Here is a 24301-nt window from a genome sequence, read left to right on the forward strand (position 1 = left end):
TGTGTGTGTGTGTGTGTGTGTGTGTGTGTGTGTGTGTGTGTGTGTGTATTTGCTCATTTGTTTGTTTTGTGACAGAGTCTTACCCTGTGGCTGAGGCCGGAGTGTAGTGGGGTAACGTGGCTCACTGCAACCTCAACCTCTCAGACTCAAGAGATTCTCCCACCTCAGCCTCCTGAATAGTTGGGATCACAGGTGCATGCCATCACACCTGGCCTTGTATTAAATATTTAATATATTCAAGACTATACGTGCAATAAACAAAGTACATATTATTGAGCAATCAAGGTATGTTACAAAAATTTGTCTTGCATTAGGTCATAAAGGAAGTTTTTATAAATCTTAAATGACTAATAGCAGATCAGCTAGGTTCTTTAATCTCAATGCAATAAAATAAAAAAATCATTAACCAAAAAATAGCTCAAAAAGACAAAACAAAAACAAAAACAAAAAAAATCCCCCCAGGGCTGGGCATGGTGGTTCATGCCTGTAATCCCAACACTGGGAGGCTGAAGTGAGTGAATCACTAGAGGCCAGGAGTTCAAAACCAGCCTGGCCAACATGGCAAAACACTGTCTCTACTAAAAATACAAAAATTAACCAGGCAGGGTGGCGCACACATGTAGTCTCAGTTACTGGGAAAGCTGAGGCACGAGACTTGCTTGAACCCAGAAGCGGAGGCTGCAGTGAGCCAAGATCACACTCCACTCTAGCCTGGGCGACAGAGCGAGAAAAAAAAAAAAAAAAAAAAAAAAATCCCCCCAAACCCACCATATGTTAGGAAACTACATAATATATTATAAAATAACTCTTGGATCAAAAAGGAAACCATGGAGAAAGAAATACATAGAACTAAATGATAATGAAAAAACTACATGTTAAGATGTATGGAGCACTGCTGAACAAGCACTAACTTTGAGGAAAATTTATAGCTTTAAAGTAGGTGATAAGAAAAAAAGAAGACTGGCATTCAATTCAAGAAACTGGAAAAAGAGCAGAGAGCAAACCCTTGCCCCATAAAAGAAATCGTACTTCAATGCTTTTTTGTTTTGCTTTGAGACATGGTCTCACTCCAGCCCAGGCTGGAGTGCAATGGCACAATCTCGGCTCACTGCAACCTCCGCCTCCCGGGTTCAAATGATTCTTATGCCTCAGCCCCCCCAAGTAGCTGAGATTACAGACATGCGCCACCACACCTGGCTCATTTTATGTATTTTTAGTAGAGATGGGCTTTCACTATGTTGGCTAGGCTGGTCTCGAACTCCTGACCTCAGGTGATCTGGCTGCCTCGGCCTCCCAAAGTGCTGGGATTACAAGCATGAGCCACTGTGCTTGGCCTCATCCATCTTTTTTTTTTTTTTTTTTTTTTTTTTTTCCCTTTTTACAGGGTCACTCCGTCACCCAGGCTGGAGTACACTGGCAGAGTTTTGCCATGTTGCCCAAGATGGTCTTGAACTGCCAGGCTCAAGGGATCCACCTGCTTTGGCCTCCCAAAGTATTGGGATTACAGGTACGAGCCACCATGCCTGGCCAAGAAATTTTACTTTGAATGAATGATGTATTTTATCTTTAAAATGTAAATGAAAATTTCCTGGCTTTATCTCCTAAAAAAAAACTTAGGAACAACCAACCCACCCAGTATATGAGCTCCTCTGGCACCCTAATTATGGTTTCTAAATATCATTTTCCACTATTAGGGAAAAATATCTACTTGAAGAGATGATTGCTTCTAAGTCGAAAACCAAACATGTACAAAACGAACCTAGAACATCTTGTCATACCTGAAAGCAAGGACACTATCAGAGACTACTAGGATTATACCAAAGGACTTAGGAACCAACCTACTGGTCAAAGATGGGCAAATGTGGCCATCAATTAAAGACAAAAATTTCAGTAAGTTAAAAATACAGGTATGTTCCTATCAATACGTTCATAGTGATTTTTTTAAAACACTGTTATTGGTTACATCTGGAAATTCCTAAGGCTCCAACTCATTATCTTGAAAGTAATAAACAAAAAAGAGTCAAGCATTTATTTTGACTTTCCAAAGGAACTGTTATGTCAAGGCAACCAAATAGTTTACATGGGAAAGTTTCTCTTTATAGATGTGTTCCAGCAAATAAAGTGAGATAAAATTAGAATGCTATCATTTTGCAACCCCACTGAGTCAATGTCTCCAGGCAATGAATTTCAATGGCTGCTCACAACTCTAAGGGAAGAGGCCTGGACAGACAACAAACAGCAACTCTGAAGTCTTGGATGGCGGGTAGGGAACTCTAGATAACAATTTGCACCAATTTGAATGTACCGCAAAGGACAGAGAATAGAGAACACATTAAATGGTACCAGGTTGAGATGTGGAACAGTCAGGAGTATCACAGGTCACCAAGTTGCTCATGGATCAGTACAACTGCTGTCAAACGACTAAAATCTTAGAGTTTTAACCACCACTGAAGAATGCATTCATTTTCAGTGAAGCTGAGGCATCTAACTGCTCCAATGTTCCACCTCTTCTTGCCTTCTACAATCATATCCCTAAAATAAACCCCATTAACTGAAGTTCCTGATCACATTTATTTCTTCATTAAAAGCATCGTACATACTAATAAGGAAGTACATACTTTGAGAGGCCAAGGCGGGCAGATGGCTTGAGCTCAGGAGTTCGAGACTAGCTTGGGCAACATCATGAGACCTCATCTCTACAAAAAAAATAACAAAAAAGTAGCTGGGTGCAGTGGCACATTCCTGTAGCCCCAGGTACTTGGCAGGCTACGGTAGGAGGATGGCTCGAGCCCAGGGGGTCGAGGTTGCAGTGAGCCGAGATCACACTACTGCACTCCAGCATGGACGACAGAGCAAGACCCTATCTCAAAAAAAAAAAAAAAAAAAAAAAAGAGAGAGAAAGAAAAAAGGCAAAGTACAAAATTTCCTCCCTAGCCTTCGTACACAAGCATTTTCCACCAGAGTTCCACTGACAGGCTGCCTAATTTGGATAATCATGTGAACCTGGATTTGATAGGAAACAAATGAGAAGTCTTAGAGTTTTGACTGCCTGAAGAAGAAAAATGTTGTGAAATGTCTATTTCTATCATTTCCATATGTTGGACAACATTTAGATCACTCAAAAATATAAATTATAACTCACAGAGCTTTATTCTTTATATTAAAATGGAAGCTTAGAGAACATCTCCAGAAACTGTTCCACTCAGAGAGCTGTGGCTTTTCAACAGGGAGGAGATGTCCAATGTATTGTTAACACAGCATTAAAGGTATGAAACAATTTCTTAAGGGTCTAAAAATGGCAGAACTGCTCCCCTGTTTCTCTTAGTGTCTCAATCTTTTCCATATTTAGTGAGCAAGAGTCAAAAATATCAAAACTCCTGGGAAATTCTCAGTAAAAGAATGTATTTTTGCTCAGCATAATTTAGTTCCATTTGTGGTTTTATCATGCAAGACTCAGGATCCCTTAAACTTGAAAGGGGAGAAAGATTGGAAACATGACTGTCAGTCAATGGTCCAAATATTCCTTTATCATTTGGCCATTTTCTCACACATTCATATGAAATCAAAACACAAGAATTAAAAAAAAAATAGGAGTATGGCCTAAAATAAACAATTCTTACATAAAAATACTAAGCTGTGATTTGATCATCTTATACATCAATGGTGACAGAGGGAAATCTTGTATCATCTATGGCCAGATACCAAAGGAAGCAAATTTATGATAAATAATACCATGCAAAGAGCAGGACATTGATTTTAATTGCTCTTAATGTATACTGCAGGCCAGAGAAAAGGCTAGACTTTGAAGAAAGTAATGATTTTATGATAGAATATATTTTCTGGGAAGAACAAAAGGAAAAAAAAAAAGAAAGTAATGATTTAAAAAAAAAAAAAAGAAACAAGCTTGAGATCATAGTGTCCATGAGAATAGAGAGCTGGGTTCTGCTTGAGCCATTCTCTAAAGCCAAAAGGAGACATTTTTCCCTTTTCCCAAAGAGCTATCTCTATCTACTACCCTGTAATCTTGAACCATGTTAAAATCTTGGACCTCAAGCTAGATTTGCCATTACTAACTATGATGGCAAAACTCAAAATATCAGCTAAGAAATGAATGTAGCGCAAGATAACTGAAGCAACTAGGAGATTTCTTTTTTTTTTTTTTTTCTTTTCCTAAGAAGGAGTCTCCCTCTGTCACCAGGCTGGAGTATAGTGATGCAATCTCCGCTCACTGCAACCTCCACCTCTCAAGTTCAAGTGATTCTCCTGTCTCATCCTCCCAAGTAGCTGGGACTACAGGCACACACCATCACCCCCAGCTAATTTTTTGAATTTTTCATAGAGACAGGGTTTCACTATGTTGGCCAGGATGGTCTCAATCTCTTGACCTTATGATCAGCCCGCCTCGGCCTCTCAAAGTGCTGGGATTACAGACATGAGCCATTGTGCCTGGTGGGAGATTTTAAGGTATAATATTTGCTCTAAATGTTTTGTATATTCTGTTTTTAGCATGTATTAGTAGTGGCTGGTTTAAGATAGTTCCGTCAAAACTGGAATTGATTTTTCTCTTTTTTTTTTTTTTAAGTGATAGGGTCTCATTATGTTGCCCATGCTGGAGTGTAGGGGCTATTTATAGGTACTATGATAGCACACTACTGCCTTGAACTCCTGGGCTCAACTGATCTTCCTACCTCAGCCTCCTGAGTAGCTGGGACTACAGGTGTGCACCACCACAGCCAGCTGGAATGAATCTTGACAATGAAGATTATCTTCAAACGACCTATCTGCTACTTTTTAAATTGCCACACAGATGCTACAGACAAGATTTATTGTGTTCAATGATCTCAGGTTTCTAATCTAGTATACAGTCATGTAATTTGAGAATTTTTGAGTTTAGTGGAATCCTTTAAGAAAATCTAGTTCTAATATGATTTTTGCCATGTCATTGAGGATATATGTCTGGAGCACTGTGTTTTGGATGCTGGCTATGGTTGGGCTCAATGAGAAAGAGAATTTAGATCAATTAGAGATGCTACTGTCACTTCTTGGACCCTGGAGTTGCGGGGGATAGGACACGTCAGCACATGTACCACAGACTTACTACCCCACTCAGCTCCAACAACCCATTCGGAGGCAAAAGATTCAGATCTATTTCTAAACTCTTCCAATAGCTAGTCTGGGCCAATAACATTAGAAAGCAAAAATAAGTCACCCAAAATATTTGAGCCTGTGTTTACTCATCTGCGGTCAAACGAAAACAGTCATTAGTAATACCTGCTCCAGTACTCAGACAGGGCAGCTGACAAGATCAAATATGATGATATTTAGGCGAGGGCTTTGCAAACCCAGAACACTCTATGAATATTAATTTTTTAAAATAATAAATTGTCTCCTATAGATGTATATTTATCTTCACCTAGCTTCAGCCTATACATATATGAATGTCCCAGTATGATTAGGAAATAAAACCAGATGGAACTATTTTTAAGCCCTGTGCCAGTGGATGAATATTTTGGAAAGTTTTCGTTTATTAACTATATGTATTTATACATCTCTTATCTGCCAAGAGTTTGAGACAACGTACAAATCCTGTTAAAGTATATACAATAAATTATATAACCAAGGAAAAGGGCCACAAAACTGTCAGACAAGATGAAAAATTTAGATCTGAGCTTCCTGGCAACCAAGGAAAAAAACTCAGCCACACAGTTATATAATTCTCATTTTTAGAAAGGAGAAAAAAATGTTTAGTTAAAAAAATTAGAATTATGGCCAGGCACGGTGGCTCATGCCTGTAATTCTAGCACTTTGAGAGGCCAAGTCAGGCAGATTGCCTCAGCTCAGGAGTTCCAGACCAGCCTGGGCAACACAGCAAAACACCATCTCTACTAAAGATGTAAAAAATTAGCCCAACATGGTGGCACACCCTGGTAATCTCAGCTACTCAGGAGGCTGAGGCACAAGAATCATTTGAATCCAGGAGGCAGAGGTTGCAGTGAGCTGAGATCGCACCTCTGCGCTCCAGCCTGGACAAAAGAGTGAAGCTCTGTCTAAAAAAAAAAAAAAAAAAAAAAAAAAATTAGAATTATCTTCATCATGCTGAAGATAGTCTATATTTTCCCATCAAGCCTTCTATTAATCCATGTACTACAGACCCAGCTAACAATGTCTCTCCAGAGACCTTTAAATATAAAAGAGTCTGTGTTACCCAAAATGAGGATATACTTCGATTCTGCCCCAGCATCAATTTCAAATTCTAAGAGCATACCCAAGGGGCAGCACAGAACCCTATGAAGAACATGGAACTGAGTATCTAAAACCAGTTCATGTCCCAGTCTCTCCATTTGTTGGCTATGTTGTCATGGGCAAATATTTTAATTATCTGAGTCCCAGTTTTCTCCTCTATAAGAAGAAATAATTATATCTACCTTGGAGAATTGTAACAAGGAAAAAACAAGTCTATTTGGCAAACACTTCATCTGTAAAACGCTAATGACATTTTCATTACTGTTAACTCTAATGTTTTACAGTCCATGAATGTATCTAACGTAGCAATGCCCAGAGCATATTCAATGCATGCTAATCCCATATGTTCCCTCTCAGAGATTTAAAGTGTACATTGGCTGTTTTACTCTATCCAGGCTAATCTAACAAAATACCGTGGACTACCAGCCTTCTAAACAACAGAAATTACTTTTCACAGTTCCAGAGGTTGGGAAGTTCAAGATCAAGGTAACAGCAGATTAGGTGTCTGGTGAGGGCCAGCTTTCTGGCTCATAGACAGTTGTCTTGTGGCTGCGCCCCCACATGGTGAAAGGAGCAAATGAGCTCTCTGGAGCCTCTGTGATAAGAATGCTAATCCCAATTCTAAGGGTTATGCCCTCATGACCTAATCACCTATAAAAGTCCCCATCTCTTAATACCATCACCTTGGGGGTTAGGACTTCAACATAGAAATTGGGGGAGGCACCATTCAGTCCATGACATCGACATGTTGCAGACCTGAGCAGTCCTAAAAATAAAATGCTCTGTTTAGCTTGCTTTAGCTCAGTATTTTCAGAGTACAGGCCCCACTTTCTATTTGCATGATCCTATCATGTGATCCATCCTTTGGGAACATTATATTAACCCAGTGGCTCTCAATTAGGGGTGATTTTGCCCCCCAGGAAACACAGGGCAATATCTGAATACATGTTTGGTTATCACAGCTGTGGTGAGGGCAGGGGCTGAGATGCTACTGTAATCTACTGTGTAGAAGACAGGAATATTGCTAATCATCTTACAAAGCACAGTTCAACCCTCCACAAAAAATAAGTATCAAACCCATACAGCCAATAATCTCGAGGTCAAGAAGCCCTAAACTAAGCCATTTAAAAAATATTTTTATTTCTAACTTGTATATAATTAAACAGTTAACAGTCCCAGAGGTATATTATCTTCTGTGAGCTGGAACAGCTTTTCTTCCCTCCAACCTCATTTGCCGTAGGCCTAGTTTATTTATTTATAGTGTTCCAGGGCTTCATGAGCAATCCATGAAGCCCAGTCCTCGCCCTTGACAATTTTGATTAAATCTCTTACAGTTTTGTTCATTCTCAGCCACAGTCATAATCTCACAGCTGTGCTGTGTATCAGCACCGCCCCCCAATTTTCCTGCTTCTCTCAGTTCTAGCCATCTTTGAACCTTCTCCAGAGACAGGTCCTTCTTGAAGGGTAATGACCAGATCTACACCCAGAATTTAAGATACAGAGGACCCTTGCAGTGAACTGGGTGCTTCCTAAGAAAAGGAGTATACCACCAATATACACCAATAGGCTGCAACAAAGACCTAGAAAGTGTCACCTCAGGCCAGATCCAGTGGCTCATACCTATAATCCCAGAACTTTAGGAGGCCGGGGCAGGTGAATTGCTTGAGCCCAGGAGTTTGAGACCAGCCTTGGCAACATGGCAAAACCTTGTCTCTACAAAATACACAAACATTAGCCGGGCATGGTGGCATGCAGCCGTGGTACCAGCTACTTAAGATGTAGAGGTGGGAGGATCGCTTGAGCCCAGGAGTTTGAGGATTCACTGAGCTGTGATCACACCACTGCACTGCAGCCTGAGAGACAGAGCAAGACCCTGTCTCAAGAAAAAATAAAACTGTCACCTCATAATCATAGTTTGGGTGATGTCTTTCTATGTGTCATGTGTACAAGTATCAGCTGAAGTGTACCCTTTTCAGCTCCCATTCTGCTCAACAGCAGAAATTTAATCTCAGTAAATTCAGGATCCCTGTAGATTTCCATTTCCTCAGGGCTCTCAAGATGTCAGGGGCAGAGTCTATCAGGTCCTTCATGTCACCTATGTACTGGTCTTCTACTCTGTTATTCTAGTTCCTCTTCATGGCCAGTATCTCGTGTCCCATCCATGCCACTAGCAGGTCCCTCGTGCCCAAGTTTCCCCAGCCTAACTGAGGCCCCATTGTTCCTCATGCAGACTTAGCCCAGGCACATGCAGGGCACAGGAACCAATATTGTTTCTCCCCCTCCAACTTCCACCCTAGGGTCCTTTTCCCTGTTTGCCTGTTTTTGTTCTTCATTCTACTCATCATATATTCTCTATGCCCTGAATCCCCTTAGGAGGCATGCTTTTGAAACTCCAAAACTTAAGCTTTTGAACCTCAAAAGCTTTTCTTTTTTTCCCAAATTTCCATGTCTACCAGCAGTTTCAAAGTCTGTTTAGACTCTTAGCTTTCTCTCTGCATTTTTGCCAAGTAATTCATATCTAGAGAATAAAAGTAGAATGTCCTTACTCTGGATTCAGGGACAGGTTAGGGGTGTGAGCAGAGAAACTTTGGTTAAATCTCAAAATATGATTATCTCAAAGCTCTCCTATCACTTCTGGGTTGACTTTAATGGCCTGTCCACATCTTCTTATATCTAGTCTTGACAAGGTTTGATGTTTCACATCCTGAAAGAGTAGGGTATAGGGATAACAAATCGATTTTATCTCACTGGAAAAATTTGATTGATTGGTAGTGATTGCCTGGAGTAGTGTTGAAAAGGTTTTTTTAGGCCTCAGCTGGGCTCAGCGGGCAAAAATGGATTAGGCACATCTGCCATGGGTATGGGAGGAGAGATGTGATAGCATGCAGGCCAAGAATCGCTGGTTTACTGTTATTTGCAAAAGTCACTGTTATCATCTAGAGCCTCCCTTTACCACAACATAAGTCAGTATTGTTAAAAGGGCTTGATGGAAAGCCTGCAAAAAGAGGGAACCCTGAGTATAAAGGATACCAAAAAACAGGATCATCTCAGGACCAGCATTCCAAGTGGTACCCTCTGGAACTGGGAATGGGATATGGGCAGATTTTCAGGTTCCCGGCATGTGGTCCTTTACTTCTTCCCAGCTCCCCAGTCTGCCCCTAGGAAAGAATGGGAAAATCTACTGGATTTGTACCTTCTGGAGTAAGCAGAGAAACTTGATTGCGCAAATTAGTTCCTTCATGAGCAATGGAAACCAGTGATGATGTTTAAGTGAAGGAACAAGGTAAGAGGATCTTTAACAGAATTAACCCAGCAGCTGCAGATAGAATGAAGTGGAGGGGAGAGTATAAAGGCAAGAACGCTTCTTGGGTCTGCTGCAGTAGACCAGTGAGAAATGCTCATGAATGGGAATGAGTGCAGAGATGAGGCCAGCAGGCCACCCTCACCTGAATGCAAGCCAAACCACAGACCTTACAGAAGCCCAAGTGTCAGGACTTTCTGCAGCGTCTGCCTTTGCTTTTAAGGGAACAAAGGATTTGCAAAAGTCAAAATGCCTCCAAACAGAACACTGCTAGCCTGGCCTTGATTTAGGAAGGCCTTGTTGGGGACCCTAAAGGGGGACATGCCCACTTCCAGGTGCCTGCATGCCCAAAGGGAACTTCTGCCACAAACGGTGGCTCTAGGCCACCCTGAGAAAGGTCAAGCACTTGGGATGTGGCAGCAGCTCTTTAGCTCTTTCCCATTGGGTATCTCTCCAGGACTTAAAATAATTCCTCCAAGGCACAAGTCACCCCTTCTCACTGAAACAAACTAAATCAAAAACACAAAAACAAAGGCGAGCAGAGCACATAAATGAGATTTCCAAAGAAGAACACACTTTGGCCTAGAGCTGCTTTTTGATCAATCAACGCTGGCTTTCGGGGGCATGGGGAGCTGTATATACTGCCTGGGGTAGAAAGAAAGCATAGAAATAGTAGAAGCCACTCCACAGGGTTTTCTCCTTTCAGAAAGGTGAGATTTAGGATCGCCAAATTCATCCCCCTCCCTTTTCCTCCTCCCCATATTAACCTGCCTTTTTCTTTTTATTTCTGTCTCGTCTTCCCTCCCCAATTTGCTTTTTTTGGGACGGAGTTTCGCTCTTGTTACCCAGGCTGGAGTGCAATGGTGCGATCTCGGCTCACCGCAATCTCCTCCTCCTGGGTTCAGGCAATTCTCCTGCCTCAGCCTCCTGAGTAGCTAGGATTACAGGCACGCGCCACCATGCCCAGCTAACTTTTTGTATTTTTAGTAGAGACGGGGTTTCACCACGTTGACCAGGATGGTCTCGATCTCTTGACCTCGTGATCCACCCGCCTCGGCCTCCCAAAGTGCTGGGATTACACCCAATTTGCCTTTCTTGCTCCCTTTCTGCTCTGCCTTCTTCTCAGCCCTCCAACCAAACATGGCAATAACAGAATGTACCTCTGGGTCAACCTGAAGAACCTCTGACAGACAATTTATGATCATCTCTTCCCAATCCTCCATCCTAGCATGAGCTGGGCAGGTGTCCCTGGAAGGTGGCTGAGTTACCCACAGTCATTTCATGCATTCCTAACACCTTACCACCGATCAGGAAGAGATTTGGATTCTGTAGGCTAAGCCTGCTTCTGCCTGGCTCTGCTTGCTTTCCTTACTGAGGACACAGGGGGTGAGGGGTGGGCTGTTGAACCTTCATGCTGGCTGCAATCAGTAGGACCTTCAGCAACTCACCCCACCCCAGCACAGAACGGGACATAAACATCCAATGTCACCAACAGGTGCAGACCAGCCTGCGGAGTTCCAAGGGCAGAGGAGGCTGGGAACCCAGGGAGGCTGAGAGGAGAGGAAGGAAGAGAAAAGGAGCACCCCAGGTCAGGGTGGATGAGTAAAGGACCTCAATCAAAATCGAGCAAGGCCTTGTTGGGGCCAGTGAGTGTGCAGATCAGCCTGAAAGGACAGCTAGAGAGAGGAAGTTAGAAAACTCAATTGAAGACCGTTCGTAGGGGGTCTTGAATGCTAAGATCAGAGTTTGGAATTTATCTCATTCATAATACAGAGACATGGAAAGTTGTTAAGTCTAGCAGGAACACTATCAGAATGATGTGTAAGAAAGTATCAGAAGAACTTTCTTGGCTGGGTGCAGTGGCTCACGCCTGTAATCCCAACACTTTGTGAGTAAGTGGATCACCTGAGGTCAGGAGTTTGAAATCAGCCTGATAAACATGGTGAAACCCCGTCTCTACTAAAAATAAAAAATTAGCTGGGTGTGGTGGCGTATGCCTGTAATCCCAGCTACTTGGGAGGTTAAGGCAGGAGAATTGCTTGAACCCAGGAGGTGGAGGTTGCGGTGAGCTAAGATCATGCCACTGCACTCCAGCATGGGTGACAGGAGCATCTCGGTGTGGAAGGTGGGGGAAACCTTTCTTGTTTTAGTATAATTAGCACCTGGCCCATGGATGAAAACAGTAGCTGCTAAAGAACACAGGAAAAAAAAAATGAGGCCAGACCCTGCACTTTGTGTCCTCCCTGTAATCCTGGTGCTCTGCAAGGCAGAAGCAAGAGGGCAGCTTGAGCTCAAGAGTTCAAGACCATCCTGGGCAACATAACAAGATCCTGTCTCTACAACAAACAAAATAAAACAAAATTAGCCAGGCATGGTAGCCTGCAATCCTAGCTACTGGGGAGGCTGAGGTGAGAGGATTGCTTAAGCTTAGAAGTTGGAGGCTGCAGGGACCTATGATCATACCACTGCACTCCAAACTGGGCAACAGAGTGAGAACCTGTTTCAAAAAGAAAAAAATGTGGGGCCAGATGCCACATGCCCCTGTGGTTTATTGACACGGGTCAGTCCCCTCGGAGTCAGGGGACTCCCCTACCACCTCAAACTATGTGAGAACTTCTGCTGGGCAGAGGTTAGGGAGTCAGAAGAGATGAGCCTAGGGAAACACAGTGGCTTTTCCTCCTTTGGGCAGCCAGGGATATACACCCTCTTTCCCCGGCGTTGACGAGGACTCCAGGAGATGCACACGTGGAGACTGAGGAACTTGAAAAGAGAGACAAGACATTCATTCCCTGCTGAGGCAGCAAGTGCTGAGATCCTTCTGAGCCAAGAAAAAGGAAATAGGAATGACGACAGGTGGAGAGAGAGGGGACCGGGGAGCACTTATGTTGCCACCACTTGGTACCATATTGTGTCAGCTTCCCACGGGTCAGGGGGACAACTTGGAAAAAATAGCTGGGCTTAAAGATTGTGTGATTCCATTTATGTGAAGTATTCAGAATAAGCAAATTCATAGAGACAGAAAGCAGATTAGTGAATGCCAGGGGCTGGAGGAAGCAGGAGGATGGGGAGTGACTGCTTCACTTAGGGGTTTCCTTTTGAGATGATGAAAATGGTCTGGTCCTAAATAGCAGTGATGGCTGCACAACACAATGATTGTACTAAATGCCACTGAATTGTGCACTTCAAAATAATTAAATTGGCAAATTTGATGTTAAGTGTAATTCACCATAATAATTTTCCTTAAAAAAATATAGTAGCTGGTAGCTAGGCACAGTGGTGCACACCTAAAATCCTAGCACCTTGGGATGTGAGGGAGAAGGATTGCTTGAGTCCAGAAGTTCAAGACCAGCCTGAGCAACATACCTGGAGACCCTATCGCTAGGGCCTTTGGGTACACAGTAAGATTGTACTTCCTCTTTTCTGGGTGAGTGGGTCCACATGACTAGTTCTAACCAATGAGATGGAAGTATTAGTCACTCTGGCCCCTGATGCAAGATCTTCTGTGAACTCTTGGTCCCTCCGATACAGAGTTTGGCAATGTTAAAGATGGCCCCTGTCCCGTAAGCCTGAGTCCCTGATCCAGTGATACGTGAGCAGAGCTTCTGCTGACCTGCAATGGACACATAGCATGAGAGAGAGGCCTTTGCCGCTCTAAGTCATCCAAATTTGGAGGTTGTTTGTGAGCACAGCATCACCTAGCCCATCCTGGAAGAATCAGCATTTGGACTCTTGCCTCCTACATAGACTTCACAAGCCCTCACTGTCAGCCAAAGACATCAGAAAACAAGAAAGACAAAACTACTTTAGCAGCTCATTACAAAAAGAGATGTGTCCCTTTCCTTTTTCCTCTTCCCCCAGCACAACAAAAAAGATGCCTGGTAGAGGGAGCGGGAAGTCAAAGAGTACACCATGCTCTCCTCCTCAGATCTCTACCCTTGAGCAGAGACAATTAAATCAGATTTGAGATTAAATTTTCAACCCAACTAGACTAAGTTGTAATAAATGGGAGTGACTAGAAAGCCATGGGAGCTTCTGTGAGAGGAAAGGGAGAGTCTACAGATCTTGACTGAAGGCAGTGATTGAGTCCCCAAGACATGTCATGATCCCAGCAGACAGCCGATGGATCGCACCCTCCTATGGAGGTAATTCAGAAGAGTTTAAGATGGCAGGACTATTTACAAAGTGGTGGGCAGGTGGAGGAGAACCCACAGGGCTAGCAGCAGTAGGAAAAGCAAGCAAGTGATGGTAGCTATAGGGGAAGACCTGCGGTCTATAGGCGAGAAACGTGGCCACTGCCAACCTACTGCCCACCTGGTTGGGTAATACCCTAACTTCATCTTCCCCTTGCCCCCTGGTTTCCTTCCAGTGCTTCCTAACTGGCTGAACCAACAGGTAACTAGAGAGAAAGGGAGTCCTTTGATGAATCCATAAAGGTCTGTCTCCCAGGGCTCAGAACATGATGGAGAAGAATGAAGAGTACATCAAGAGGACGAACGGAGACTATCTAAAACCTACCTCTGCTGAACTGAGATTGCTCTAGAAATTGGTTCCAGGTGTTTGGGGAAGATTCTTTTTGTTTATGGGTGATGTTCCTGAGAAGTATGGAATGGAAACCGAGGACCATGTATAATAGTTCTTGTCAGAGAGTGAGCAAAAAGGTTGAAGGCATGGAGGGTGGAACAGCATCTCAAAGACTAAGTGGCAGGGAGGATAAAGAAGAAGTAATCTGAGCAGAAGTAACTCAGGAGGAAAAGGGCTGGAAAGCTTTCTTGGGCACCCATTCTGGATGTCATGATGACCCTCCAGGGAGCTATTTTGGAAGCATGCTGAGGAAGAACACTGCCTCAGTTAGCATGCTGGCAGGAAACAGATGGACACTCAAAAGGGTTGAACTGTAAAGAATTTAATGAAGGGACTATATAGGGTGTAGACTGCATTAAGAAAACCAGCAAAACATGATGATACACAATCACAGAAGCTGTTTCCATCTCTGTGCCTGAAAAGCCAAGAGAAGGGGTGGTGATTCTGGAGTGGTAGAAGAACCCCTCCCCACCAGGATCAGTGCTATAGGGGATCATAGCCTCTCAGCCTCAAACCCTTCATGAGGCTGCCCCATGGCAGCAGACGCCTCATCTCACTGCCCTCTCACCTTCCAGTCTCCTGCTGTGTCTCCCATTAGGGAAACCAATCAGTAACCCAAGAGGAAGGAGCCCAGTGGGGCAAGAGAAGGGCAGAGAATGGATCTGTGGGAAGAAGAGGACAAAGAGAAAAGACAGCCAGCTTGGAGGAAGTGAAAGCAGGTAATAGTGAGGAAACGGATGCTAAAGCAGCAAGCTTTTTTCTGTGTAAAGGAGAGATATTAAGTAACAACAGTAGTGTCAAGAAAAGGTGTTTTCTTTGTTTTTGCTTTTGTTTTTTTTTTTCTTTGAGATGGAATGTTGCTCCACCAGGCTGGAGTTCAGTGGTATGATCTCAGCTCACTGCAACCTCCGCCTCCCAGGTTCAAGTGATTCTCCTGCCTCAGCCTCCCAAGTAACTGGGACTACAGGCGCATACCACCATGCCTGGCTGACGTTTATATTTTTAGTAAAGACAAGGTTTCACCATGTTGGCCAGAATGGTCTTGATCTCTTGACCTTGTGATCTGCCTATCTCGGCCTCCAAAGTGCCAGGATTACAGGCATGAACCACCACACAAAAGTGTTTTCTAAGCAAGAGACCTGAGCATGCCTTAAACTGAGACCCAGTTCACCCAAGCCATACCACTGAGGTCATGGTGACCGGTTAATCCTGGCTAAAATTATGTTGAAAAGCTTCCATCAGGAGCTATGCATTTCAGATGACTCAAAAGATTCCAAGGATGAAGTCTGGGGCAACTCGATCGCCGCACAACCCTGCAAGTGCCTGCTGACTCTAACTATCCATCTTTCACCAAAGAGCAGGCTAATCTTTTAAGAATAAGAAGACTTTCTGCCGTAACATAAAGTCTACTGTATCACATCCTGGGCTCCCTGGAGGCTGGCTGGATCTAGTTCAAATAATTTCTTTCCGGAGTTGCTGTTGCCAGGACGATTTAGAATAGCAAACAGCGGTGGTCAGTCGAGGTGAAGCTGCCTGTTCTTTACAGCCCTTCTTCCAAGGCACTTTGGAGAAATCAGCATCTAACTTTCCAACAACAGCCAACTGTAGTCAACCAATGCATTGCGTTTATTTTAAAGGGTTAACTGTCCTCTTCAAAGTCACTCATGAGGACAGTTAAAAAGGAATTCTTCTTCCCTGTGGTTGGAATGGTATTCAGGTGAGCATCTGAAAAGGCCAGCAGAATCTGGATCACTAGTAGGTGGTTAACTAAGAAAGACAGCACAGACTGCTGCATTCAGCATGAAGTGAAAAGGCTCAGAAAAGGGAAAGTGGTCATTGGTCTTAGAGGGGTAGCTGGACTTTGCCAGGAAAATGAGGAGTAAGTCTTCCAGAGTTCAATCTGTCCAATGATTTACCACCAAAGGCAGGGCCCAGAGTACAGAGCTGTGCAGGTTGTATACTGCACAAAGTCTGTCCCCCCACCAACTGCCCCACTTTCCTGCAAAAGGTGCAGCAACCGTTGAAATCCAGCAGGCACTCCATTCACAACACGCTAGCATGCAGGTGGGTCTGCCTAAAGGAAGAGGTGACTTCTTATTTGCACAGTGATGCTATCCATTTAGTAAACCATGTTTTCTGGGGACTGCACTGCTTAGAGGAGGAAGGAGAGGTCTATTTCTAATGGTAACAAAGATGCTATCTGTGCTAGCAGCAACACTAGCCAAAGTCTTCCTCATTGCTAATAATGCATTTACTCTTTTTTGCGGGGGGAAGGGACTGAGTCTCCCTTTGTCACCCAGGCTGGAATGTGCAGTAGTGTAATCTTACCTCACTGCAACCTCGCAGGATCAAGCCATCCTCCCACCTCAGCCTGACAAGTAGCTGGGACTAAAAGTGCGCACCACCATGCCTAATTTTTATGGGGTTTCTTTGTTTTGTTTTGTTTTTTTGTGACAGAGTCTCACTCTGTCACCCAGGCTGGAGTGGAGTGGTGCGATCTCAGCTCACTACAAACTCTGTCTCCTGGGCTCAAGTGATTCTCGTGCCTTGTTGCCCAGGCTGGTCTCGAGCTCCTAAGCTCAAGTGACCTGTCCACCTCAGCCTCCCAAAGAACGGGGATTACAAGCATGAGGCACTGCGCCCGGCCACATTTACTTTCCAAATCTTACCTAAGAGAACCTTGCACACAGCCAACGCATGAGTGGGGGAATTTCAGAAAAGATGATCACAGTAATAACAACAACCCCTCTTTTTTGTTTAGCCATTATCATTTTCAAAAACACTTTCCTATCCAGAATCTCATTCAAGCCTCAGGTTCAAACTGAGTAAAGATATCCTTTCCCATTTAAAAACTGTGGAGCTGAAACTCAGAGAGCTGGGACTGAAATCTCAGTCTTCTGATTCCAAATTCCTTTGCATAAGGCAAACCAAAAAAAGAAAAAACTACACATTTAGAAAAGCTTCTAAGGTATATCAACTTGGACAGCCAGCACCTATTTGCCTGTCTTCTCAGTAACAGAACAGTGCTTTTCCTCTGGGGACCTGCTGCCAATCTCAGTTTATGTTCTTCAGCCCAGGGAGCGACAGGCAACTGAGGCCTGGCAATTCAAAGCATTGCCCTAATGGCTGGTTCAGGAATGAGCGTGCAATCCAGCCAGAGCCCTGGAGGGGTGAGGAGACACTTGTAGCACTTGAGACAGGAGGGAGGCCCGACTCTGTTCCATTGGTCTTAAGCATGGAAGAAGGTGTGTCTGGAGTCATTGGCCGCCATCCTGTCCCCACGTGGAATGTGAGAAAGCCAGTGTGGATGACAGGGAAGCCAAGCGACATGGTACATGTGAAATCATTTGAACCTCTGGATTTAGGCATACGGACCCCAGTACTTTTTATTTACTTAAGCCAATTTTTTTTTAATTATTTAAGCAATTCAAGTTGCAACAAAAAGTACATTATTTGCAACTAAAAGTGTTACCAGGCAACTAGCATTGCACAGTCTGTCACTTGGCTGATTCAAGTAGTTTCTTCCTCTCCTGTCTTGTTAGCCTGCAGATGCAGGCGATGCTACTCACAGCACTGGGGACCAGCATAACATTTAATTGCCGAAGACTAATGCACAGAAATTCCCTCAGTGCCATGCTATAGTTAATCACCACCTCTCCTCAGCAGCCTGGAAAAGTTAAGGAATCTCCCTTTGCCCAGCCGCCCAGCGGAGTAGCCTAGCCTGCTAGGCATTGTGAGGCAATTGTGTAGTGTGATAAGAATTACACCTCACGGAGGTTGGATCCAAGATGGCCGTTTAGGAACAGCTCAGGATTGCAGCTCCCAGTGAAAGCACGGAGGGTGAGTGGACGCCGCATTTTTATTGCCCACAGACTAGGAAATTCCCAGGCAGAGGAGCTCCACAGGTCACCAGCGCAGCTGTTTCGGCCAGCGCGGCTGTGCCAGCCAGCGCCGCTGCTTTGCCCCGCGCGGCTGCTTTGTCGGGGCCCCGGAGCAGCGGTTCTCCGTACAAAATACACCGGTCTGGGTGCCCTTTTGGCTGGCGATTGGAGTCACAGGAAGTCGCCCATTCATCTGTTTAAAAAGGGGACTGAGCAGAGAACCAGGACAGTAGATTCCAGGGTAAAAAAAAAAAAAAAAAAAGCGCCACAAACCTCAGTGCCGCTGTTTAAGCCAGCGCAGTGAGTGGCGCAGGGGAAAACAAACAGACCCCGGCGCCTCTTCAACAGGCGACTGGAACACCAACTTAAAAAAGGAGCTGAGGCAGGGAGCCAGGCGATCAGGCTCGGCTGGCCCCACCCCCGCAAAAGAACAGCAACCAGAAACTCTGGATTGAGAGTTTCACAGCAAGCGCAGCTGAACCCGGGACGGTCCAGGTCTGTGGGGGAGGGGCGTCTGCCATTACCGAGGCAGCCCGCCACGTCGGATGTAGTCGGCCAATGCTGAGGCAGCCCGCCGTTGCCAAGGCAACCCGCCATTGCTGAGGCAGCCCACTGTTGCCAAGGCAACCCACCACAGCAGAGAGACTCCGCCTCAACAGAGGTGGGCCACCACCGCCAAAGCAGTTCTAACTACACTCATATAAACAAGACTGCAGGGAAGTTCGCTTGGCAGCGGGGCAGAGACAACAGCAGCTCAGCAAAGCCTCTATAGGCCGACAGTGACTAGGCTGCCTCCTTGCTGGGCAGGGCAGGTCTGAAGGAAAAAAAAAAGAAGGCGGCAGCATAACGAAAATTCATAAATAAAGCCCTAAATCCCTGGGACAGAGCACCTGGCAACAAAAAGCAGTTTATGAGTTCTGCTGCAGCTGACCTAAACGTACCTGCCCAGCAGCTCTGAATGAACAAAAACAGAGCTCACAGCTCACCATTTGAGCTCCTATAAAGAAGAGACCATCTCCTCAAGCAGCTCCCTGACCCCTATATATCCAAAGAGACACCTCATAAAGGAGAGATCAGATGGACACTAGGCGGGTATCCTTCTGAGACAAAGATAGCAGAAGAGGAAAACTGGTAACAACCCTTAGTGTTCAGCTGCTGCAGGTGAACCCCAGGCAAGCAGGGCCTGGAGTGAACCTCAGCAGACCTACAGCAGAGGGGCCAGACTGTCAGAAGGAAAACCAAGAAATAGAAATAATCTCATCATCAACAAACAGAACGTCAATCTGAAAGATTTGAGACCCAATCTGAAAGCCAGCAACTACAAAGTCAACAGGTGGATAAATCCTTAAAGATGGGAAGAAACCAGCACAAAAAGGATGAAAACACGCGAAACCAGAACACCTCTCCTCCCACAAGGGATCACAACTCCTCACCAGCAAGGGAACAAGGTTGGAGGGAGAACGAGTGTGATGAAATGACAGAATCAGACTTCAGAAGGTGGGTAGTAAGAAAATTCTGTGAACTTAAAGAACATGTTCTAACCAAATGCAAAGAAACTAAACCTTGAAAAAAGATTTGACAAAATGCTAACGAGAATGGACAAAATAGAAAGGAATATAAGTGAATTGATGGAGCTGAAAAACGCAACACGAGAACTTCGTGAAGCATGCACAAGTATCAACAGCCGAATTGACCAAGCAGAAGAAAGGATATCAGAGGTCGAAGATCAACTGAATGAAATAAAACGGGAAGGCAAGACTGGAGAAAAAAGGGTAAAAAGGAATGAACAGAGTCTCCAAGAAATGCGGGACTATGTGAAAAGACCTAATCTACGTTTGATAGGCATACCTGAATGCGACGAAGGGAATGAATCCAAGCTGGAAAATACTCTTCAGGATATTATCCAGGAAAACTTCCCCAACCTAGCAAGGCAGGCAAACATTCAAGTCCAGGAAATACAGAGAACACCACAAAGATATTCGTCAAGAAGAGCAACCCCAAGGCACATAATCATCAGATTCACCAGGGTCGAAATGAAGGAGAAAATACTAAGGGCAGCCAGAGAGAAAGGTCGGGTTACCCATAAAGGGAAGCCCATCAGACTCACAGCAGATCTCTCAGCAGAAACCCTACAAGACAGAAGAGAATGGGGGCCAATATTCAACATCCTTAAAGAAAAGAACTTTCAACCCAGAATCTCCTATCCAGCCAAACTAAGCTTCATAACTGAAGGAAAAATAAAATCCTTTGGGAACATGCAAGTACGCAGAGATTTCGTCACCACCAGGCCAGCTCTACAAGAGCTCCTGAAAGAGGCTCTACACATATAAAGGAACAACAAGTACCAGCTCAACTAAAGGGCAAAACAGCCATCTAGCACCAAAATGGCAGTATCAAATTCACACATAACAATATTAACCCTAAATGTAAATGGACTAAATGCCCCAATCAAAAGACACAGACTGGCAAATTGGATAGAAAGCCAAAACCCATTGGTGTGCTGTATCCAGGAAACCCATCTCACATGCAAGGATACACAAAGGCTCAAAATAAAGGGATGGAGGAAGATTTACCAAGCAAATGGAGAGCAAAACAAAGCAGGAGTTGCAGTTCTCATCTCTGATAAATTAGACTTTAAAGCAACAAAGATCATAAGAGACAAAGAGGGACATTACATAATGGTAAAAGGATCAATGCAACAAGAAGAGCTAACGATCCTAAATATATACGCACCCAATACAGGAGCACCCAGATACATAAGGCAAGTTCTTAATGACTTACAAAGAGACTTAGACTCCCACACAATAATAGTGGGAGACTTTAACACCCCATTGTCAACATTAGACAGATCAACCAGACAGAAAATTAACAAGGATATCCAGGACTTGAACTCAGACCTGGACCAAGCAAACCTAATAAACATTTACAGAACTCTCCACCCCAAATCCACAGAACATACATTCTTCTCAGCACCACATCACACCTACTCTAAAATTGACCACATAATTGGGAGTAAATCACTCCTCAGCAAATGCAAAAGAACGGAAGTCGTAACAAACAGTCTCTCAGACCACAGTGCAATCAAGTTAGAACTCAGAATTCAAAAACTAACCCAGAACCACACAGCTTCATGGAAACTGAACAACTTGCTCTTGAATGTTGACTGGATAAACAATGAAATGAAGACAGAAATAAAGATGTTCTTCGAAACCAACAAGAATGAAGACACAACATACCAGAATCTCTGGGACACATTTAAAGCAGTCTCTAGAGGAAAATATATAGCAATAAGTGCCCACATGAGAAGCAAGGAGAGATCAAAAATTGACACCCTATTGTCAAAACTGAAAGAGCTAGAGGAGCAAGATCAAAAAAACTCAAAGTCTAGCAGAAGACAAGAAATAGCTAAGATCAGAGCAGAACTGAAGGAGATAGAGACACAAAAAACCCTTCAAAAAATCAATAAATCCAGGAGCTGGTTTTTTGAAAAGATCAACAAAATAGACAGACCACTAGCCAGATTAATAAAAAAGAAAAGAGAGAATAACCAAATTGATGCAATAAAAAATGATAAAGGGGATATCACCACAGATTCCACAGAAATTCAAACCGTCATCAGAGATTATTACAAACAACTCTATGCACACAAACTAATAAACCTGGACGAAATGGATAAATTCCTGGACACTTGCCTCCTGCCAAGCCTAAACCAGGAAAAAGCCGAAACCCTGAACAGACCCATAACAAGGTCTGAAGTTGAGGCAGCAATTAAGAGCTTACCACCCAAAAAAAGCCCAGGTCCAGATGGGTTCACAGCTGAATTCTACCAGACATACAAAGAGGAGCTGGTACCATTCCTTCTGAAACTATTCCAAACAATACAAAAAGAGGGAATTCTTCCCAAATCATTTTATGACACCAACATAACATCATCCTGATTCCAAAACCTGGCAGAGACTCAACAAGAAAAGAAAACTTCAGGCCAATATCCATGATGAACATAGATGCAAAAATCTTCAATAAAATACTGACAAGCCGATTGCAACAGCACATCAAAAAGCTTATCCACCATGATCAAGTAGACTTCATCCCGGGGATGCAAGGCTGGTTCAACATACCCAAGTCTATAAACGTAATTCGCCACATAAACAGAACCAAAGACAAAAACCACATGATTATCTCAATTGATGCACAGAAGGCCTTTGACAAAATTCAACAGCCCTTTATGCTAAAAACCCTCAATAAGCTAGGTATCGATGGATCGTATCTCAAAATAATAAAAGCTATTTATGACAAACCAACAGCCAATATCATACTGAATGGGCAAAAACTGGAAGCATTCCCCTTGAAATGTGGCAGCAGACAAGGATGCCCTCTCTCACCACTGCTATTCAATATAGTATTAGAAGTTCTAGCCAGAGCAATCAGGCAAGAAAAAGAAAGAAAGGGCATTCAAATAGGAAAGGAGGAAGTCAAATTGTCTCTATTTGCAGATGACATGATTGTATATCTAGAAGACCCCATTGTCTCATCCCCAAACCTCCTGAAACTGATAAACAAGTTCAGCAAAGTCTCAGGATACAAAAATCAATGTGCAAAAATCACATGCATTCCTATACACCAATAACAGACTTAAAGAGAGCCAAATCAAGAACAAACTTCCATTCACAATTGCCACAAAGAGAATAAAATACCTAGGAATACAACTAACAAGGAACGTAAAAGACCTCTTCAAGGAGAACTACAAGCCACTGCTCAATGAAATAAGAGAGGACACAAACAGATGGAGAAACATTCCATGTTCATGGTTAGGAAGTATCAATATTGTGAAAATGGCCATACTGCCCAAAGTAATTTACAGATTCAATGCTATCCCCATCAAGCTACCAATGACCTTCTTCGCAGAACTGGAAAAAACCACCTTAAACTTCATATGGAACCAAAAGAGAGCCCGCATAGCCAAGTCAATTCTAAGCAAAAAGAACAAAGCAGGGGGCATCACACTACCAGACTTCAAACTATACTACAAGGCTACAGTAATCAAAACAGCATGGTACTGGTACCAAAACAGAGACATAGACCAATGGAACAGAACAGAGGTCTCGAAGGCAACACAACATATCTACAACCATCTGATCTTTGACAAACCAGACAAAAACAAGCAATGGGGAAAGGATTCCCTGTTCAATAAATGGTGTTGGGAAAGCTGGCTAGCCATGTGCAGAAAGCAGAAACTGGACCCCTTCCTGACACCTTACACTAAAATTAACTCCAGATGGATTAAAGACTTAAACATAAGACCTAACACCATAAAAACCCTAGAAGAAAATCTAGGCAAAACCATCCAGGACATAGGTGTAGGCAAGGACTTCATGACCAAAACACCAAAAGCATTGACAACAAAAGCCAAAATAGACAAATGGGACCTAATCAAGCTCCACAGCTTCTGCACAGCAAAAGAAACAGTCATTAGAGTGAATTGGCAACCAACAGAATGGGAAAAAATTTTTGCAGTTTACCCATCTGACAAAGGGCTGATATCCAGAATTTACAAAGAACTAAAACAGATTTACAAGAAAAAAACTAACAAGCCCATTCAAAAGTGGGCAAAGGATATGAACACACACTTTACAAAAGAAGACATACGTGAGGCCAACAAACATATGAAAAAATGCTCATCATCACTGGTCATTAGAGAAATGCAAATCAGAACAACATTGAGATACCATCTCACGCCAGTTAGAATGGTGATCATTAAAAAATCTGGAGACAACAGATGCTGGAGAGGATGTGGAGAAATAGAAACCCTTTTACACTGTTGGTGGGAGCGTAAATTAGTTCAACCATTGTGGAAGACAGTGTGGCGATTCCTCAAGGACCTAGAAATAGAAATTCCATTTGACCCAGCAATCCCATTACTGGGTATATATCCAAAGGATTACAAATCGTTTTACTGTAAGGACACGTGTACACGAATGTTCATTGCAGCACTGTTTACAATAGCAAAGACCTGGAACCAACCCAAATGCCCATCGACAATAGACTGGATAGGGAAAATGTGGCACATATACACCATGGAATATTATGCAGCCATCAAAAACGATGAGTTTGGGTCCTTTGTAGGGACATGGATGAACCTGGAATCCATCATTCTCAGCAAACTGACAGAAGAGCAGAAGATCAAACACCGCATGTTCTCACTCATAGGCGGGTGTTGAACAATGAGAACACATGGACACAGGGAGTGGAGCACTACACACTGGGGTCAGTTGGGGGGAAATAGGGGAGGGACGGC

The sequence above is a fragment of the Sapajus apella genome, unplaced genomic scaffold (assembly GCF_009761245.1).
Source record: "Sapajus apella isolate SASKATOON/1434 unplaced genomic scaffold, GSC_monkey_1.0 scaffold24, whole genome shotgun sequence".
NCBI classification, from domain to species: domain Eukaryota; kingdom Metazoa; phylum Chordata; class Mammalia; order Primates; family Cebidae; genus Sapajus; species Sapajus apella.